Raw genomic sequence first — 17,558 nt, forward strand, 5'->3', positions numbered from 1 at the left:
TAAGAAGAACCCTTGTTACAAGTAACTTTGGACTACAGAGTCTGGCAAAAAAGTGTGCAGTGGCATAGAATTGATTATAAAAACACAACAGAACAAAGCCAAATATAAAGCAAAATCTCTTAGATTCCCTCCATAGTGAGAGTATAGACAAATACATATGGGTAATAAAAATGAATAACTTTATATTGTCATGTGCCAGTGACTGTTCTAAGTGTTTTACATGGATTGACTCAATTCTCACAACCTCAAGATGTGTATAGTTTTAAAGAGAACAAACACTAAGGGACAGAGAAGTAACTTAGATAATAAGTGGCCAGGCCAAGATTTGGCAAGACAATTTGGCCTCATCCTTGCTCTTAACCACTAGATATGAGCAAGAATACCTTGCAGTTCCTAGGCTTTGTATTAGTTAAAACTGGTTGCGGGGACTCTCTTGTCCCCTCCTGGTGTGAGCCAGGAGCTCTGTCCTCTCACTTTATCTCTAAAGAAAAGCCTCTCACTTGCTCTCCTATTAAAAAAAAAAAAAAAAAAAAAAAACAAAACTGGTTGCTGCCCAGGCCATCATTGTACAGTGTAACTCATTCTAACCCAATTCTGAGAGAAATAGTACTTTAGCCATCTTTCAGGACCAAGGTCAGCAGCCACAGAACTTGCCTTCCCTGGGCCAGTTTAAAACAAAGGAATGGACTATGCACACCCATTTTACCAGGTCTCTATGTTTTTATAACTGATAGAAATGCAGGGTGGGAAACACAAAGTCTTGAGGCATCTACGCCTCATATGGAAATCCACACTATGGATACTGTTTGATTATCACTACTTTCAGGTTCAAGCTACCATTTCATCCATAATTCTATGATATACTTTCTTCTTTATTTGCATATATTAGTGAAATGTTAATTTGGCTGAGAAATGGGCTTTATCTGGTTAACATTCTCCCAACCACCTTGCATGTTGCCACCACATTTAACCTTTACAAAAGGACATTTTTGCCACATGACTCCTCTGTTAAAAAATCCAAGAGTATTCTCATTCCTCTTACTTAGCCTTATGTTTAAGGTCCAAGCAATCTAGCCAATCTCTCTTTCCGATTTTATCAGACACTCATTCCAGATAGGCTTCTGCTCCTATTCTTCTCTACCTCCCCCCATCTCTTTCAACCAAAACAAATGAACAAAACAACCTTGCCCTGGACCTGACTAACTTGATTTTACTCATCCTTCAAGGTCAGCTTCCATTATACCTTTCATAACCACCAAAGCCTAGAGAGTCTTACAACAGTTTCTTACTGTTTTTACCAATTTGGGAGTCATACCTTTTACTATCTTGTTTTTGTGTTCATATGTGTTGTCTTTTTCAACAATCTAGTATCAATTAAAAGTATATGTTCACTGTATTATCCTGTAAGTGTATACCTCTCCACTCATGCTCAAAATACCCTCAAACATTTGTTAAGCTATTTGAATGCTCACATCCAAAGACCTATTAACAAACATAGATTATTTTCAAATTAGAATGAAATACAAAATACAACAAAAATTAAATAGGCTTCTGATTCACTGGATACAAGCAGCAGACGTAAGTTTACTGAACAACGATATCCAAATTCTCTGTAAATAATGTCCACTTCCAACCAACCCCAGGTCTTTTTAAGCAATCTTAGTATATGAAACTATGTCCATCTTCTATAAAATGAAAATACGTCCAAAAACAACTTTGTCTTTACCCAGTCATTAAGAACAATCACTGCTTATGCAAGCAGTATGCCTTCTATTGCTTTGCATCATTTTCCTTAATTTGTAAAGACTCCTCTCACAACTTCAAAAGTACAAACTCCTCCAAAAAATTGTTTCTCCCCCATTATAAAACAGAAAGAAATAGCTCTCAATCAGTCACTAATTGCCACAAAGAATTATCAACAAATATCAATTAGAGGTATCCAGATATTAAGTTCTTTAAAGGCAAAAACCTGTGTATTTCCTAATGTGCCTAGTACTGCCTTTTAAGTATACATTTACAGAATGCAAGAGAGTAGCCCTTTAAAAACTGTATTCTACAGAAACTGGTGTCCTATAAAATTGTAGGTCTTCTATATAGGAATTCCCTGGTCAAGAAAGTTCGAAACACATGCATTAGCTACCCTTCTTAGAGGGACACAAGCCTACTGCATTATTAAAGGCTCTGAGATGCCTTGCTGTTTATAACAAACCTTTTTTCATTTTGTACTTTCCAAACTTGAGTTTTTCTTCATGCATATACCTGGGGTAGCGTTTGAAATATTTAGAAATTAGTAAACCAAAAGCAATGAACAATCAGAACAGTAACTTGTGCCTTGTAATGTGCAGGCAAGATCCTGTGAGCCCCTTCTTCCAACCCCTCTTAAGCTTTTAGTTCCTGTAGCAGCACAGTGACAAGGGGCAGTCCTCAAGGAGGGACTAGAAGAGTTGGGGAAGTGGACATCACCCTTGGGGCAACAGTTACTAATCAGGGCAGAATTATTTCCATATTTTAACAATTGGCCTAACTGTACCACTGTGTAGTCAATGAGCATCAGTCCTGAAAAGACACCAGTCTTTCACAGGACAGTCTGGAATATATATGAAGTGAAGAATTAAAAGGCCTTTTCCTAATTAAGGAATTTCAACTTTCAATAAGCAAAGGTTGAGCATTTTCACATTGTTTTTAGGAGCCTGGGGAAAAAAAAACAAAACACTAGACCTCTATAGTTAGTCCCATTGTGAAATCTAATGTAATGAAGTCAAGAGCCAAACAGATCTCTCTCCCTTCTCTCTTCCTAAGACAAGTTAGAGGCCTATTCAGTTACAGTTATTTATTAAGCATTCTGACTCCATGACTTGCTAGCTTGAGGTAAGAAAGCTTCTCTTGACATGTATACCCTGGAAAATCCATCATAATCAAGTATCACTCTTTCAATAGGTCTCTTTCATAAACCTTTCTGAGAACAAGTTCCTTTAATCCTTGTGAACTTTAACACTTCTCCTAACTTTTATCCCAAGACTCCTTCTGAATTTCAGGCTTTTAAGTCTAGCATGTTTTATTTATTTTAGTTTGTATTTAATAACATTTCCAGATAGTAATCTACTAATTTAAAATCATCAGACACGTTTGTATGCTACCAATATAATTTCTAATCCTGGCAGAGAAACTTCTGCCAAAGTAATTCATTAAAACATCACCATTAAATTCACTTACTTTACATGTGTTCAGCTGTCTCAAGTTCTATTCCCACTACAATGGTATGAATTTTAAATCAGAAGCATAAAACACAATGTTAGACATCGCTAACATTGTGACAAACACATTTTTAAAAAGATAATGAAAAGTCTGCCTACAATCCATATGCCAAGTAATGTATCTTCAATGGTTTACAAATTTTTTTCAAATAATCTTATTTTCTTTGTGAATGAAATTTAAGTATATTCATATTTCATTTACACAATTTTCATTTTTATTTTAAAAGTATAAGCACATTTTTAATCATTTAGGAAAGTTACTGTTTAATCTTCTTAGAACTATCATTCATATTTTCACTCCAAATAAAATGGTTAAACTAAAAAGATGCTGGTGATTATATTGCAGGCTTTCTATTTATAAGGTATTATAAACTTCCCTTTTGCAATTATGTAAGTTTCAAGCCTTATTTCTTTGAACCTAACTTAAGGACAGGCAAGACCCACCACCATCAACATCCTTTTCTTTGTCTCTTAAATTTTCTTTCTCTTGCTTAAACTTCAGCCCTATCAATGATGCCACAGGGTAAAACTACTTAATGCAAATGCTAACAACCTAACAGAAGCACAGGAATTTTTGGTCTTCCCAATAGACTCATGGGAATATTCCAAAATCAAGTATCGGGTCATTCAGGGTATATAAAAAAAAACAGAGAAACTATCTTCTCAGCAATAAATATGTCAGAGAGTAACCTCAAATCCAGCAATTGTTCTTTCATTTAATTGACAAATACTTGACATTTCTGTTCTAGGTAATGAAGCAGTAAGGTTATTAAGCCAGAACTGATCCCTTCTTTCACAGAGCTAACATTCTAGCTTTTAAAATAGAGCTAACATCTGATAGTCAAAATAATAAAATATAGCTGGAAATCTCCTGGAAGTTTCCATTTTCATGCCTCTATAATTAAGAGGGTTTGCAGAGACTGGGAACTGGCTGAATAAACTATGATATATTCATAATTCACAGCTTTAAAAAGGAATGGTATTATACATCTACATCCCTGGTAGAATATCACCAAAGGATAAGAACTAGTGGATTAAAAAAACCCTTGAGGTTGTTTTCATTTTTTTAATTAGCATATGGACCAAAAAATAAAGTGCTGATTGAAGATGAAATGCCCATACAATAGTATTATACATGTAAATATGTAAACAGTGTTACCATCACATATGTCTCAAGTCATGGTTTCTAACCCAAAAATAGGAAATGTAAAAGTGTCCTGGGTACTACAAATCTGCTATTAGAAGAAAACCAAGGGGTTACCACCAAAGGCATTCATTAACTCAAGAATAATTTTTAAATCTGTTAATATCACATAATTTTTAATCAAAGTAACAAGTGATAGCCACAACTCAAAACAAATGCTTGATACAGTATACATAATCTTTATGATCCATAACCATTAAACAATATACCATTTTCTGGATAACTAAGCTCTGGCCATAAAGGAGGTTTGTTCACTTGGAGGAATTAATGGATAGTCAACTTATGAATCATTAAATTAACCTAGAAAAATCTGAGTTATTATTAACTCCTTTGAAAACAACTGCAATTAAATATTAACCCTCTAAGATAATTTATTTCTGATTGTATAACACATGCTTGTTATAGAAAGCAATTAAAAGTAGTAAATTCTTACCAATAAAACCATCACTTAGACTGAATATTTGGATATTTCTTCTGTTTTCTTTATGTGCATGCATGCAATAATGGAAAGGGGAGGAGGATACACCAACCTTTATTGTATTAAATTAGAACTATACTACTTTTACATTTTCCTATGTTTAATACTCTTTGAAAACAGGATATATAATTGTCATAAAACATTCTGAATCTCGAAATTATTATTTTGACAAGTAACAGTTAAAAACTCCTTTCTATGTCCTTTTAAGAACTAATAAAACATGTCACTCTGAAACAAAGAAATATTCAATGAAATGTCAACCATAAAATCTATTTTAGAAGCATCAAGAAGAAACTCATTTCTTAAAGCAGTCATGAAGAAATGGCTTGATGGATTAACAAGATATTGCCTTTACATCCCATGAGTTATTTCTGAGATGTCTACTATCATGGGCAATCAAAAACTGCCTGTCATTTTGATGCAGTCTTTCAGAAAGGAGGAAATAATTAATTTCCTGCACAGATACTGATAAAGAAATATGAAATCTAAAAACCTAAAAGCACCATCAAAAATTAGCCAGAGCACAATGGCTCCATTAAATTCGTAATAAGATTTTGATATATATATATATATATATATATAAAACCCATATAGCACTTCGTGGTTTATAAAGCACTCTAATGTTCATGATCTTATTTGAGCTTCAAATTAAGGGGAATCCTATGGGCAAGGGAATCGCAGTTTACAGATTAAGCCTTAGAACTAAACAGCAAGATCACACCTAGAACCTTTCAGTCCTCAGTGTTCTATCCATGCTATATTCTAGATATCACAGAATGCAAACTTATTTTACAGCCTTTTTATCTAATTATAAAAATAATTAATTCATGTTCACCACCACCACCCTCCAAAAGAAAGTCACCCTCAAGTCATGGAGAAGAAAATATAAGTTTTCTACACTCAGACCACAAAGGGAAAACTACCATTAACGTTAGTTTTCTAGGAATATACCCCCAAACCTCACCTGGTACTGCTTTGTTAGAGTTACTTATTTGTCTCAAGATATATAAATCCACTTTTCACACCTAAGAATGTAGATATTACGCTGGCCAGTTAGTACAAGAGTATATGTCATTTTATGCTTTCCTCTGTTTAACTAGCACTCAATCTGCTAATCTCTTCTAGTATATACACAGCGCCTCTCAGTCAACTCTTCTAACATTAGTTTTGTCCCTCATGTCTCACAAAAGATATGAAAATCACAATTCTGAAGGTGCCACAAGTATGACTAGAGAGTTATAACTGGATATTAAAATGTCAAAATGTGGTATAGGTATCTCAAGGCAATTATCAACAGAAAGAAAAAATAAACATTAGAAACATTTAGTATCATGAAGGTCACCACAAACTTCACTGCTACCTGAAAAGATTGGTAAACATAATTTCAGATTTGAAAAATAATAAAAGATCAACTTGCTAAATGCATATGCCAGGAACAGTTAGTGATGAGAACCATGAATTAACAACCCCATGTAACTATGATTTAACAGTTATTATTCCCAGGAAAACAACTCGTTGATAAATGGGATGTTAGTATAACTAGATACACTTTTTTTTAGGATCACATGTACTGCATACATAAATAGACCTCTAGAGACAACACTGTATTCATAGTAAATGATGTCTCCCTGAGATGTGCATCAGTGGGCAGGTCACCTTGCCCTCAACAAATATAACACAAGTCCAAGAGGAACTACTTTATCCAAGTTGGAATAAAGAAATCTGTCCTAGAATTTTTTTTAAAACTAGAAATGAGAGAAGTGGTAGATACTGAGAAAACTCAAATGTGGTTGACGGTGTATTTATTGGCTTAGTGAGAAAGCACTGAAACAAAATAAAGCCAGTTTGACAGAGGTAAGCAAAACCAAGAGGTAAATGCAAAACTCAACATATTCACTACCCAGTTCCACTTGTTCCTGAGGCCTAATTGCATCCTTGTCCTCCCTGCCATTTGACTGTTCACTTCTTTCATGAACTGTATGAGCCAGAAAATGTTCCTACCTGCCTAAAATACGTTTTCAAAATCTTCAATCAAGCATCCCTAAACTATCTGGCCAAATGTCTTAAAATGGCAAACACCTTAAAGTCTTTACAAAGTACAAAAGAACAAATGTACTGTTACTTTTTACATAAATAAGGGAAATAAGAAAACACATTATCTCGGGCAAGGGAAACAAAAATAAAAAATGAACAAATGGGACTACATCATGCTAAAATGCTTCTGTTCAGCAAAGGACACCATCAGCAGAACAAAAAGGCATCCTCCAGTATGAGAAAATATATTTGTAAATGACACATCCGACAAGGGGTTAACATCCAAAATATATAAAGAATTCACATGCCTCAACACCCAAAAAGCAAATAACCCTATTAAAAAATGGGTGGAGGATATGAACAGACACTTCTCCAAAGAAGAAATTCAGATGGCCAACAGGCCCATGAAAAGATGCTCCACACTGCTAATTATCAGGGAAATGCTAATTAAAACCACAATGAGATATCACCTCATACCAGTTTCGATGGCCAACATCCAAAAGACTAGGAATAACAAATGCTGGCAAGGATGTTGAGAAAGGGGAACCTTCCTATACTGCTGGTGGGAATGTAAACAATTCAACCGTTGTGGAAAGCAGTATGGAGGTTCCTCAAAAAACTCAAATTAGAAATACTATTTGACCCAGGAATTCCACTCCTAGAAATTTACCCAAATAATACAAGTTCTCAGCTTGAAAAAGACATATGCACACCTACGTTTATCGCAGCACTACTTACAATAGCCAAGAAATGGAAGCAACCTAAGTGTCCATCAGTAGATGAATGGATAAAGAAGATGTGGTACATAGACACAATGGAATATTATTCAGCCAAAGACGAAAACAAATCCTACCATTTGCAACAACATGGATGGAGCTGGAGGATATTATGCTCAGTGAAATAAGCCAGGCAAAGAAGGACAAGTATCAAATGATTTCACTCACCTGTGGAGTATAAGAAAAAGCAAAAACTGAAGGAACAAAACAGCAGCAGACTCACAGAACCCAAGAATGGACTAACTAGTTACCAAAGGAAAAGGGACTGGGGAGGATGGGTGGGAAGGGAGGGAGAAGGGGAATAAGGGGCATTATGATTAGCACACATAATGTAGAGTGGGCACGGGGAAGGCAGCACAGCACAGAGAAGACAAGTATCTTCTCTTGTCTATAGTATCTGTGACTCCATAGCATCTTACTACCCGGATGGACAGTGACTGTAATGGGGTATGTGGTGGGGATTTGATAATGGGGGGAATCTAGTACCCACAATGTTGCTCATGTAATTTTATATTAATGATACCAAAATTTAAAAAAATAAAAATAGAAAACAATTATCTGCTTTAGGGTTACAAAAAGAAACAGATGTAGCATAACAAAGAAAACACTGAAGTTGAGCACCTATAAGGGGTAATGGATAGAAAAGAATTAAAGGAAATGGGATTCAAATTCAGACTACATCTTATTATATAGTTTCAACTTTTAGAAGCATGTTAACAATCTTAATTAAAACAAGGTTGGGAAGGAGAGAAACAATTAAAACTGAAAAAAACTAATTCAATCATATTTCAAATATAACCCATTGACAGGGAAAAAGAAAACCAATACAAGTAATTTATGAACCATTGTTTGATTTATATACTCCAGCTTTGGTGGAGCTAGGAAGAAAGGGGAGAATTACAACCAATTCTCACTCTTTTAGTAGTTAACTTGTTTGGGTTTTTTTTTTTGTCATGGTATGGGTGTAGCAATTCTTGAATTACTTTAGGTATTATCACAGGATTGAGCAAATAAGCAAATGTTTTGATCGTGCTGGGAACCAGAGCTCTCACTGTGGGGAGACAAGATATATAAATATAAAATGGGAGAAATCAAGAAAGAACTGGACAGTAATAAATCATAAACCACTGAAGAAATCAGGAGTCCACAACTGCATACCAATCAACAAATGTAAATGCAGAGGTTCTGCTGCATTTACTGGAAGATCATCATTTTGTAACTATTATAATAAAGATTACTTCAGAAAAGGCATCATCTGTGTGTTAAATCCAGAAGGAAATTCTGATGAGTAGGATATTTGCAGAGTCTTACAGTATTCTCTCCACATATCAAATAGTTGAAGAGAGTTAAAAAAAAAATTTGGTCAAATGTGACCAAAAGTAATTATAATCCATGAGGGAAAGATGAACAATAGGCACCTCTAGATCTGATATCATAGAGATACAGCATCACTTATGTGATTTTTCTCACCTGGGGTGCATAATCTCAATCTATTAAGGAAGAAACATCTGATAAATCCAAAATAAGAAATATTATATATATATAAAAAAAGACAGATTGCCTTCTTCAGAAATGTCCATTTCACCCAAGATAAGGCTATGGAAAGTGTTCTGGAGTTAGGAGACAAGAAAACTAAATGCAGTTATCTGATCCTAGACTGATCCTGTACTGGAGAGAAGAAAAATACTGTTACAACTAGCATTACTGGGTAAACTAACAAAATCAGAATATAGTAGATTGAAGAATTTTATCCATGTTAAATTTACTGAGGTTGGTTAACTGTACTATCACTCTGAAGAAATCCTATTCTTAGGAAATAAACTAGGTAAGGTAGCACAATATATACAACTTTCAAACAGTTCAGGGAAAAAAAAAAATTGTGTGTGTGAGTATGTATGTGTGTAGAAGGACAGAGGAAGAAAAGGGAAGAGACAGGGAATTCCTGTCAGCCAGAGGTTTAATTTGCTTAAAAATGGCTAATGGGAAGATTCTCAAGATGGCAGTGTGAGTACGGTGACAGAAATCTCCTCCCAAAACCATATATATTTTGAAAACACAGCAAATCCAACTATTCCTAAGAAAGTGACCAGAAAATACAGTACACAAGCCAGGCTACATCTGCTAGAACCCAACATCTCATGGAAAAGGCCAGGGAGCAGCCTCACCTACAGCAACCACATAGCTTAACACAGAGGCTTCTCCCTGCGTGTGGCTAACTGGCCCAGACCCAGAGGCTGCTCCCTGTGCGCCACTGACAGGCACAGACAGCGGAGACCGGTGCAGAGTCCGGAAGGCACAAAGGGGCTTTGTTCTCGTGGCAGAACACACACTGCTTGCCTGCGAACCCCGCTAGTGCCCTAGGCCATCCCAAGGGCCCATGGCAGCTCAGGGGATTAATCCAGACGCTGCTCCCTGCACGTGGTTGACCAGCACAGACAGTGGAGAAGGGTGCAGAGTCAGGGAATCACAAAGGAGCTCTGTTCTCACAGCAGAATACACACCACTCACTGGTGACCCCTACCAGTGCCCTAGGCCATCCCGAGGGCCACCCTGCCCACAGCAGCTCCGGGGATTAACCCAGAGGCTGCTCCCTGTGTGTGGTTAACCGGCACAGACAGCAGAGACAGGCAAGGCGACTGGAAAGCAGGAAGGGAGTTTGTTCTCCCAACTGACATATGTGCCACTCGCTGGCGACCACTCCCATTGTCATGAAAAGGCAGAAGAACCTTCTTCAGTCCAAAACCCCTCAAACACCAGAGAGGGTGCTTGATGAGACTTAAATCACCAATCTTCCTGAAAAAGAATTAAAAATAAAAGTCATAAGCATGCTGATGGAGCTACAGAGAAATATCAGAGAAGTAAGGGATGAATTCAGGAGGGAGATAACAGAAATGAAAGAAACAGTGGAAGGATTTAAGAGCAGATTGGATGAGGTGGAAGACACTGTTGATGGAATAGAAATCAGAGAACAGGAATACAGAGAAGCTGAGGTAGAGAGAGATAAAAGGATCTCCAGGAATGAAAGAATATTAAGAGAACTGTGTGACCAATCAAAACAGAACAATATTCGCATTATAGGGGTACCAGAAGAAGAGATAGAAAAAGGGACAGAAAGTGGCTTTGAAGAAATAATTGCTGAAAATTTTCCCAATCTGGGGAAGAAAATAGTCTGTCAGACCATGGAAGTCCACAGCTCTCCCAACATGAGGGACCCAAGGACAACAACACCAAGACATATAATAATTAAAATGGCAAAGATCAAAGACAAGGACAGAGTATTAAAAGCAGCCAGAGAGAGAAAAAAGATCACCTACAAAGGAAAACCCATCAGGCTATCATCAGACTTCTCAGCAAAAACCTTACATGTAAGAAGGGAATGGCATGATATATCCAATGCAATGAAACATAAGGGCCTCCAACCAAGAATAATGTATCCAGCAAGATTATCATCTAAATTTGAAGGATGGATTAAACAATTCCCAGATAAGCAAAGGTTGAGGAAATTTACCTCCCACAAACCATCCTACAGTGCATTTTAAAGGGACTGCTCTAGATGGAAGTGCTCCTACAGCCAAATAGCTGTCACCAGAGAAAATAAAACCTCAGCAAAGAAAGCAGACAACCAAATACTAACTAAATACAAAATAAAATCAGATATCCATAAAATCAGTCAAGGGAAACACAAACAGTACAGAATAAAACATCTAACATATAAAGAGTGGAGGAGGGAAAAAAACAGTAAAACAGCAGTGTGAGAGGTGAGACAGAGGCTTCCTCCTAAAACCACATATAATACAGATATATAATTAATACAACTAATCCTGAAAAAGCAACAGGAAAGAGGGCTGCGCCAGACTGCATACGCCTGGAGAAAAGAATAGACCTCACAGAACAGGGTAATGAACATACCAAGGCCATGACCCGGCAGAAACAAAGCCCTCCCCCACCCCAGCTCACTGGCAGAAGGAAGAGAAACAGAGCGGGGAGGGAGTGGAGGCGTGGGACTGCTGCACACCTAGTTTTGGAGATCTGCTCTGGAAGCACAAACCTGCATTTCATAGTGCTCTCATGATTAGAGGGGTTGGAATGCTAAGACAGGCAGAATATCTGAAGAGACTGAGATTCCAGCTGCTTGCGGAAAGCAGGGATCCATATCTGGCTCCTCTGGGACAAAAGAAAGGCTGGCAGTCTGAGAGACTCCCCTAATAGCGAGAGGGCTGCTAAAGGATCAAGGATTGCACAGAGCTTACTGTTCATAAGAAAGGACAGGTAGACAAAATTGTCCAGGTGCACTGTGCCCAGCAGTTTGGGAACTTTCACAATCTTCAGGCACTCCAGCCCCCTGGTGGGCTACAAAGGTCCAAGGCCACCCTCCGTTGATACACAGCCTGCTGCGCCTTCCTCCCGGCCAACCCCACCTAACTCACAAACCGGCAAAACCTGCACTGGTGTTAGAACAGGCAGAGGGAAGCCCCGCCTACAGCAGCTACAAACAAAAAGCATAGAGGCTTCTACCTGTGTGCTCGGCCCACTTGTTCTGGCAGAACTATGAAAAACTGTATGCTAACAAACTGGATAACCTAGAAGAAATGGACAACTTTCTAGAAAAATACAACATTCCAAGGCTGACCCAGAAAGAAACAGAGAATCTGAACAGACCAACTAGCAGCAACGAAATTGAATTGGTAATCAAAAAAGTACCTAAGAACAAAACTCCTGGACGAGATGGCTTCACTGCTGAATTTTAACAAATATTTAGCGAAGACCCAATAATACCCATCCTCCTTAAAGTTTTCCAAAAAGCAGAAGAAAAGGGAATACTCCCAAACTCATTCTATGATGCCAGCATCACTCTAATACCAAAGACACCACAAAAAAAGAAAATTACAGAACAATATCCCTGATGAACAAAGATGCAAAAATACTCAACAAAAGATTAGCAAACCGAATTCAAAAATACTTCAAAAAGACCATCCATCATGATCAAGTAGGATTTATTCTAGGGATGCAAGGATGGTACAACATTAAAAAATCCATCAACATCATCCACCGCATCATCAAAAAGGACAAAAACCACATGATCATCTCCATAGATGCTGAAAAAGCATTTGACAAAATTCAACATCCATTCATGATAAAAACTCTCAACAAAATGGGTATAGAGTGCAAGTACCTCAACATAACAAAGGCCATATGACAAACCCACAGCCAACATTATACTTAACAGCAAGAAGCTGAAAGCTTTTCCTTAAGATTGGGAACAAGACAAGGATGCTTTTATTCAACATAGTTCAGCTGGAAGTCCTAGCCATGGCAATCAGAAAACACAAAGAAATAAAAGACATCCAGATTGGCAAGGAAGAAGTTAAACTGTCCCTGTTTGCAGATGACATGATATTGTCCATAAAAAACCCTAAAAAACCACTCTCAAACTACTAGAACTAATATCTAAATTCAGCAAAGTTGCAGGATACGAAATTAATACACAGAAATCTGTTGCATTCCTATACACTAACGATCAACTAGCAGAAAGAGAAATCAGGAGAACAATTCCATTCACAATTGCGTCAAAAAGAATAAAATACCTAAGAATAAACCTAACCAAGGAAGTGAAAGAACTATATTCCAAAACTACATGACAGTCATGAAAGAAATTAAAGAAGATACCAATAAATGGAAACAAATCTGGTGCTCATGGATAGGAAGAATACTGTCAAAATGGCCATCCTGCCTAAAGCAATACACAGATTTAATGCAATTCCTATCAAAATACAAAACAGCATTCTTCAATGAAGCAGAGCAAATCATTCTAAGATTCATACGGAACCATAAAAGACCCCGAAAAGCCAAAGCAATTCTGAGAAGGAAGAATAAAGCAGGGGAGATTATGCTCCCCAACTTCAAGCTCTACTACAAAGCCACAGTAATCAAGACAATTTGGTACTGGCACAAGAACAGAACCATAGACCACTGGAACAGACTAGAGAGCCCAGATATAAACCCAACCATATATGGTCAATTAATATACGATAAAGGAGCCATGGACTTACAGTGGGGAAATGACAGCCTCTTCAAAACTGGTACTGGCAAAACTGTACAGCTACATGCAAAAGAATACAACTGGTTATTGTTTAACCCTATACACAAAAGTAAACTCGAAATGGATCAAAGACCTGAATGTAAGTTGTGAAACCATTAAACTCTTAGAAGACAACACGGGCTAAAATCTCCTGCATATAAACATGAGCAACTTCTTCCTGAACACATCTCCTCGAGCAAGGGAAACAAAAGCAAAAATGAACTCATGGGACTACATCAAACTAAAAAGCTTCTGTAAGCAAAGGACACCATCAACAGAACAAAAAGGCATCCTACAGTATGGGAGAGTATATTTGTAAATGACATATCCGACAAGAGGTTAACATCCAAAATATATAAAGAACTCACAGGCCTCAACACCCAAAAAGCAAATAACCTAGTGAATAAATGGGCAGAGGATATGAAGAAGCAATTCTCCAAAGAAGAAATTCAGATGGCCAACAGGCCCATGAAAAGATGCTCCACACATCACTAATCTTCAGGGAAATGCAAACTGAAACTACAATGAGGTTTCACTTCACACCAGTAAGAATGGCCAGCATGAAAAAGACTAAGAACAACAAATGCTGGAGAGGATGCAGAGAAAGGGGAACCCCCCCACCCTGCTGGTGGGAATGTAAGCTAGTTCAACCACTGTGGAAAGCAGTATGGAGGTTCCTCAAAAAACTAAAAATAGAAATACCATTTGACCCAGGAATCCCACTCCTAGGAATCTACCCAAAGATTACAAGTTCTCAGCTTGAAAAAGAAATATGCACACCTCTGTTTATCACAGCACTATTTACAATAACCAAGAAACAAGCAACCTAAGTGTCCATTAGTAGATGAATGGATAAAGAAAAGGTGGTACATATACACAATGCAATACTATTCAGCCCTAAGAAACTAATCCTACCATTTGCAACAACATGGATGGAGCTGGAGGATATTATGCTCAGTGAAATAAGCCAGGCACAGAAAGAAAAGTTATGAAATGATTTCACTGATCTGTGGAGTATAAGAACAAAGAAAAAACTGAAGGAACAAAACAGCAGCACACTCACAGAACCCAAGAATGGACTAACAGTTACCAAAGGGAAAGGGACTGGGGAGGATGGGTGAGAAGGGAGGGAGAAGGGGACAAAGGGGCATTACGATTAGCAGACATAATGTAGGGGGTGGTCATGGGGAAGGCAGTATCGCACAGAGAAGACAAATAGTGATTCTACAGCATCTTACTACACTGAAGGACAGTGACTGTAATGGGGTATGTGGTGGAGACTTGATAATGAGGGGAATCTAGTAACTACAGTGTTGCTCATGTAACTGTGTATTAATGATACCAAAAATAAATATATAAATAAATAAAAAAGTAAAAGAGTATACAGAGTCTAAGAAAAAAAAGGCTAATGACCCAACCTTTTAAGTCCAACATCAGACTTCACTTCTTAACTACATACTGAAGTTAAAAAAGGACTACAAGCATGGCAACAGGCAGAAAACCTGCAACATGATAAAGGGCATTAGCCCTAAACACATTTTTGGATTTGGCCCTTCTTTTACTGCATCACGTTCGCTTCCTAACTACTGAGTGCTAGTCAACTCATTATGCAATCCACAATAATTTGTCTGATCTTTAGGGAAATTTCCACTCATCTGAAGATACCCACCCTGCTAGGAGGAGTGCCAGTGAATGACTTCATACAAAACTGGTTAACTCCCATTACCACTAATGGGAGTTAACATACGTAGCTAGTGTTTTTTTTCCGAACTGAGACCCCAGATTCAGTGTTCCAGTTCTGTTCCTGCGGTTTGCTAAAAATGTGACACTGAGCAAACTGGTTAACCCAAACCTCAGTTTCCTCAATGTGAAAAACGTGAATAAAAAGAGTATCAACATTCAGAATGTTGATATGAGGATTACAATTATATTGTAATTGTCAGGATTATACCTCCTCACAAGATGTGCTCAAAAAATGTTAGTAAACAAAATGCGTAAGAAGTAGGTAGGAAAAAATAAAAGTAGGTAGGTATTTGTTACTTTTTTAAGATGGGTAATTTCTGAAAACTTCAAATGGTAGTAGAAATCGAAATCAAACTCACATACACACATGGTGTACGACACATTTGAGGAAATTTGAATACTATCTTACATTAAGGAATTATCAGTATTTTAGTTGTGAGAAGCATTTATTTTTCTCTAAATATTTTAGAGAAAAATTCTGAATTATAAACTGATGAATGATATGTACAGGATTTGCTTAAAAATAATACAGTGGAGAATAGAAACAAGATTGACCATTAGTTTGTAATAGTTGAAGAAGGGTGACAGGTTCATGGGTGAATCCTACAATGACTCATTATATACTATAAAATCAGTATGTAATAAATCTCTGCTTTTGTATATGTTTAAAATTTCCATAATAAAAAAATTTTTGAAGAAATCCCAAAGAAAAGAAAGTTGGCAACATTTACTCATTAGCAGGACAACAGGGAAATTAGGTGACAGTTTTAAAAAATGAAGGCTGTAAATAAAGCAGGAAAAAAGTCTAAAAGCTTAAAACTAGAATACATGCATTTTGGTATTGAAGGGGTTCAAAAAAGTTGAAAAAAAAATCCAAAATATACATACCCCAAGTTTACCAGTAAGAAAGTATCAATATACGTCTACCTTAAACTTGTTTCTCCTATACTTCCTTCTTTCCAATACAAAACCCTTTTCTTGACCCTCACTGGTTATTATAGCTATGTGTTTTATTTCTATACCTCACCTTTTCCTCACCCTTCCTCCCTTCCATTATTACCTTATCTTTCATATACCTATTTTCCTTCCAATTTCATTTTCAACCACAAATTTCAGAAAACAGTAAATAAAGCTGAAGCAATGAAAAAGTAAAGCTGGATGCAAACAGGGGCATATTGGCTTTACCCACAAATACAATTACTTTCTGTTTGGAGGATCTCTAAACCACATTTCAATAGTAACTCCTGTTTCCTTGCAAAACAACCCCAACTACGTTACCGGGTACCCATACTGGAAGCACTGATTTTTACTATGTAATGTATTTTATTAAGAATTTGGACAATTATTCGAACCTTCACCAGTACATATTAAGTCATAGTAGAACAAGCATGATTTGGACCTCAAATCATGCTCTTATCCACTTTCTGGAAACTACCAGCTGAATTCATTCACTCAACACATGATCATCAAATACATACCAGGCACTGGGACCGATATAAAGATGAATAAGCATATAAATAAATGGTTATAATTTGGTAAGCACTACAAAGAGGCATATATAAAGTTTAGAGAGGCACAAATTATTTTAATTAGACTAGATGATCTTTCGGCTCCAAAATCCTATCAATTTAATCTAAATTCCTTTCCAAGCCTCTTGTATTTTATCCACAGGTGGCAATTTTAGTATTTTTTTAATACCGTACTGTCTAAGCACTTAAAAATTAACAGCTAACAATTACTAAGTACCTACTACGTGCCATGGTTTAGGAACTTCCCAAGCTAGTAGTATTGTTACCATTTTATAGGTAAAGAAACAAAAGTTCATAAAGACTAAAGTAATTTACTCATAATCTCACATACAGTAAAAGGAAAATAGGGACTCGAATCCAGATCTTCTGATTCCAAAGTCTATTCTCTTTGCCCTAACCTAAGCCTCCCATTTCCTTTCACTATATAAAAACAAAATTTCCAGAGATCACCTTAAGAGCAA

At 36.9% G+C, this 17,558-nt stretch overlaps 1 protein-coding gene across 7 annotated transcripts in view; it reads right to left on the reverse strand.

Moving 5' to 3' along the window:
- ZNF638 (zinc finger protein 638) overlaps nucleotides 1-17,558 on the reverse strand; it is a 134,346-nt gene that overhangs the window by 67,768 nt on the left and 49,020 nt on the right. The gene's annotated exons all lie outside the window — the stretch shown is intronic.

Source organism: Manis pentadactyla, chromosome 2 (genome assembly GCF_030020395.1).
Source record: "Manis pentadactyla isolate mManPen7 chromosome 2, mManPen7.hap1, whole genome shotgun sequence".
Lineage (NCBI taxonomy): Eukaryota > Metazoa > Chordata > Mammalia > Pholidota > Manidae > Manis > Manis pentadactyla.